Genomic DNA, 5,073 nt, shown 5'->3' with positions numbered 1-5,073 from the left:
CTTGTCTTCGATCCGCAGTACCCTATGCCCGCGAACAGGGATATTATTACTTTCCGAGTCGTGCAGCACCCGGAGAAGTAACATCTTTTCCTGGTGGACGTATTGAGAGAGACCCAGTTCTGGCCAACCTTATCCAGTACATTATTGCTCAAGAGCATTTGAACCAGCGAGTGATGGATTATCTCCAGAGCCTCGCAGATTTAAATCCTCAGATTGGCATTTGGCAGACCACTGAGACCCGACCCGGAGAGACGCATACATCGACTGGTCAATCCACTTCCTCCGATAGAAGAGGAGTCTATTCCTTTACCAGAGACATTTTATCAGGACCCCGTCCAGTTACCATTTTCATTTTAGACGTCACTACTGTATTTGTTTTTGCAGCATTTATATTTGCGTGTATCTTATGCATGGTACCCCAAATTTGTGCGACGAGTCAATTATTGTGGCTTCTACTAATGTGTGTAGTTTTTGTTGTGGTTTATGCTCCTTTAAATTAACTGTTTTTCCTCGCAAAATCCTGGAGTGAGATTTCTTTTCCCTGAGTTGCTACACCTGCCCCTTCTCACGACATGGATTAATTAATTCTCACATAGCCCCACGCAGCAGACTCACAACCATAATCATTCGGACACATACATTGTTTGCAAAACCTTGCAACGGTGTTACATCCAGCTAATCACCCCACTAACAACAGTTAGCACCCGGCACACTCCATCTACTCCTCATGATCACCACCACCGCGGAGAGGCAACACCCGAGCCGCAGCATCGCGATACTCGTCGAAGATCATCGCGCACAGGAGCACAGAGAGCCCCAGCAGTGTCGCCAGCCCTCCGCATATCAGGATCACAAACCAGTCCGGCATCGCCTCCGCCATTAGAGCCTCACCCGAGCTTCTGTAAGCAGTAATGGAGAAAGGAGGAGGAGAAGTGAGGCCAGGTGTGAGGAAGAAGAGAGAGGCACCCCGGCCGTTTTTATAGCTCAAGCTCGGTGTACGGTGGGCGAAGTCCACCAACGCCGCTCGTCGCCGATCGCCGGTGTTCGGAGTCAAATCCGCGAGCAGTGCCGACAGCGCGCTGGCCCGCGAGGTGAGTGCATGCTGCACCGGCAGCTAGCACGCCGCGCACTACCACGGTATGGCCTAGATGCCCTACACACTAGGCGTCGCCGGTGGAAAAAGCGCGCGGGAGAGAGGAAGAAGAAAGAGCCAGAGGGAGAAGAAGAGGCTGACAGTGGGCCCCGGGTCCACCTGTCGGCCAGAGAGAGCATTGTGCTCTCGGGTACGACCAGCGTATATCTAAATTTAGGAGTTATTCTAAATTTTGATCCAGCGTAGAAATCATCTGTTTTTATCCCGAACCGTAGACTCTTCCACGCAGCTCCAGTTTTCACATTGTGGTTTTTCACCACTTATTGCCCTCTCACTATAGCCACATCTTTATGGCATTATATTTTCTTAACACGGCTTTTAGCAAATCTCGAGGACGAGATTTTTCTTAAGGGGGATAGTATTGTGACACCCCAAAAATTTGGCCTTGTTTTAATGAATTAAAATTTTTGCCAGGAATTAAAACTTTGGATTTCTGAGCTCCATTTTGATTTTTAAATCTTTTCCTTCCCTGTTATGATGAGTTTTTCCCAGAGAGAAAACTTTCCAAATATGTCTTTGGACTTATTTAATCTGTCAAGAGAAATTTTCCCTTATTTAATATAACTAATTAAATAATTTAATTGCTTGATCTTTACTTTCTTGAAAATGGATTTTTTAAGGTTATATGGCCATATTTGAATTGCAACCACTTGTTATATTATTCTAAAAAATCCAACCAAAGTTTGGAGATATCATGTGATGTCTCTAAATCACTTTTGTGCAATAACATATTTAATACATTGCATATTTTGAGCTCTACATTCAATTTTCTTCTCTGGTCCAGAGAGCAATTTTACACTACAACCTATTTAAATGTTTCTTTAAAACTTCTACCAAAATTAGGGGAAGTCAGTAGGAGCATATTATTCCACTTTGTGCAAAAACCTAGTGCTGTTCTTGGAAAAATTTGAGTGAATCAACCTCTTTTCCATTCTGGTCCAATTTGAGGATTTGTACAGCAACCACCATTTTAGTTGCTCCTATACCCTTGATTATTTCTCCTACTTGTAGTCCTCCATGTTAAACCCTTAAGTCCAGGAGCATGCACCATTTGGATCATTTTTGGTTCATGAAATAATGTTATTTATTTCCTGTCCAGAATTGAAGTTTTGTAAAACTTACACTAGCAAGTTTCTGCTTTTGGCCAACTAACCTCACCACTTCCTCTTGCATCTAAAGAGACCACCATCTGGAGTTTTTGACCACTCCAAGACTTGCCTAAGTGCCCTTGGCATTTTGTCAAACACCTGGAGTGCATGACCAGTTTTGACATGAGTTGTGGCATTGCACTGTGAACTTGCACCTCTGATCAAACTAGCATGTCCACTAGACTCCCCGTTACTCCTAACCTGGGTCTGTTAATTACCAGCCTCGACCGTGACCTCTAGCATGCTCTGGCATTGCGTCGAGCACGTCCCATGCACGCCCAGAGCGCGAGCAGAGCGTGCGTTTGGCACGCACGCGCACCGAGCCGACACGCTGGCCCCCACGGTTTTGGCCCACACTGCAGAGCCTCGCCACACACTCCCTTTCTCACCGCTACGCGCCAAGCCGCCCCTCGCCACGCCCGGCAAGCCAAGAGCTAGCCGCCGCCGCCCGACAGCCTCTGCCCATGTCGGCGCCGCCAAAGCCACCTCCGCTCGCCAGCTTTGCCCCTGGAGCAGTGCCCGCTCGTCCGCTAGCTCCTACCGTCATCCCCAGCCGCGCCACGTTGCCCTGCAAGCTACAGAGAGGCGGTTCACCGGAGAGCTTATCCGGCCGCCGCGGAACCGACCTCGACGAGCTATAAAAGGAGACCCCCGAGCCTCCCCGTGCACAGAGGAAGCCTTAGAATGCACCCCTAGTCCTCCCATGGCAGCCAATCGACCCGGGGGAGGTCTTCTTCCCCACCTACGGCAGCTGCAGCCGCCACCACTGCCCCGGCCAATTCGGCACCACCAGGGCCTCCCACTCTCCGTTCTCTCCACCAAGAGCCCCCTCATCCTCCTGTAAACCATTCCCACTACTCGATTCTGATCGAGGACCACCGCCGCCCCGAAACCACTTTTCCCCGAAGCTTTCCTCCACCGAGGAGCTCGCCGCTGACAGCTCACGCCATCCCCGCCGACCCAGCAACTACCAGTAGGATCGCCCTCGATCCGCGGATCCATCCCCGCCCTCCAGAGGCCGCGAGGAGCCGCCGCTCGCCGGCGTTGGTCGCCGGAGTCCCGCCTCCGCTCGGGACAGAGAAAGAGGAGGGAGAAGACTGGTCAAACCTGACCAGTGGGCCCTCTGGACCCACTGTCAGCGACCCCGTGCCTGTCCACGTGGGATTAAGTGAAGGCGTATTTTCCCCAGTGCGTTTTCCCCGCTCCGAAAGCGTATTCACCTCCGAAACGTTTTCTTTTCTGCTTTATTTTAAATAACAGATTTTGGCCGCAACTTTGACTGGCTATAACTTTTTAAATGTAACTCCAAATGAGTTGATTCTTTTTCCTACCTTTCTCAAATTTGGTCTAGTTTATTTTAAGATTTATTTGAAAAAATTTCAAACAACTTTTTGGTACTGTTTTTGAAATGTGTGTTAATTCAAATATATTTTTAAATAGGATTTTGGGGAGAGAGAAGAAACTTTCAAAAGTTTTGGAGAGCACCTCACCCCTCCACAACATTGAAGGCAAGCATTCTGAATCCCGGTATAATATTTTTGGTGTGATCGTTGATGCATTTATAACACCACCGCATTTCGAAGGACTTGTTATTTCATGTGATATGATCATATGCATGGGTGCATGTTATTGATTTCCATGCTGTTGGAAATGAACACACTTGTGATGATAATCACCCTCATGTGCCTTGCATGCATACCGGCAGGAACCCGGGAAAACCTCTGCCTTGGGTAGGCATGAGTTTGTCGCCGGTCTCCGTCAGGACGGTTATGTCTGGTATGGCATGGTAAGGTGATATGAGAGGTGACTCTGTTGGATGTAATATATTCGTTATACTAATCATGCAGAGAATACTTGAACCTCCTAAGTCGACCGTAGAATGAGTCTTGTTCCATTAACCCCCATACTTGTTTCGTACTACCACTCGTCTCTACAGCAAGTAGAGTACGGTTCAGTAAGTTGTCAACCTCTTTCTAGCACACACCGTACAGAGAGGCCATGGTGGAAGGTACCAGTTGTAGCTGGTAGGCAAGCCACCTGGTCTAGGGGCATGGGTGTTTCCGGTAGGGACCGAGAGGGGAGGCCACCCCTTAGAGCGCGCGATATAAATTTGATCCCATGCTACGCGAGGTTGTAGCCTCCCCACTTAGAGTTTGCTTAAACATGTGTCGTGGGTGATTCCAGACACGTGTGAGATAAGCTGGTGTGTGCAAGTTAGGTGTGTTTTCAACAAAAAGACCGTAGACGGAATTAGTCCCGCTGGACTAAAGAAATCCGTTACTCGTGGGTAAAGAGTACACCCTCTACAGAGAATAAAACTATTCGAATAGCCGTGTCCATGCTTAAGGACTACAGTCTGGGATGTGTCAAGTGTCGGTCTTAGAGTCGGTCTTCGGAGGTGAAACTGTTAATCAGAAATGGAATTACTACTTGTGACTTGTGATAACTATGATTATTATTATTATTGACTAACCCGTGATATTATCGTTATTACCGAGTATCTCTGGGATGGTTCACCCTCCGGGATATTTACTATGATTGTTTCTTTTAAAAAGCCCTTTATGTGGTGTCGCTCAGATGCCCGACTGTGGCATTTCTTTTAAAGCCCTTTATGTGGTGTCGCTCACACGCCCGACTGTGGCATTTCTTTTAAAACCCTTTATGTGGTGTCGCTCAGACGCCTGACTGTGGCATTTCTTTTAAAGCCCTTTATGTGGTGTCGCTCAGACGCACGACTGTGGCATTTCTTTTAAATCCCTTTATGTGGTGTCG

The sequence above is a fragment of the Triticum aestivum genome, chromosome 7B (genome assembly GCF_018294505.1).
Source record: "Triticum aestivum cultivar Chinese Spring chromosome 7B, IWGSC CS RefSeq v2.1, whole genome shotgun sequence".
Lineage (NCBI taxonomy): Eukaryota > Viridiplantae > Streptophyta > Magnoliopsida > Poales > Poaceae > Triticum > Triticum aestivum.
This window is presented reverse-complemented; position numbering follows the sequence as displayed.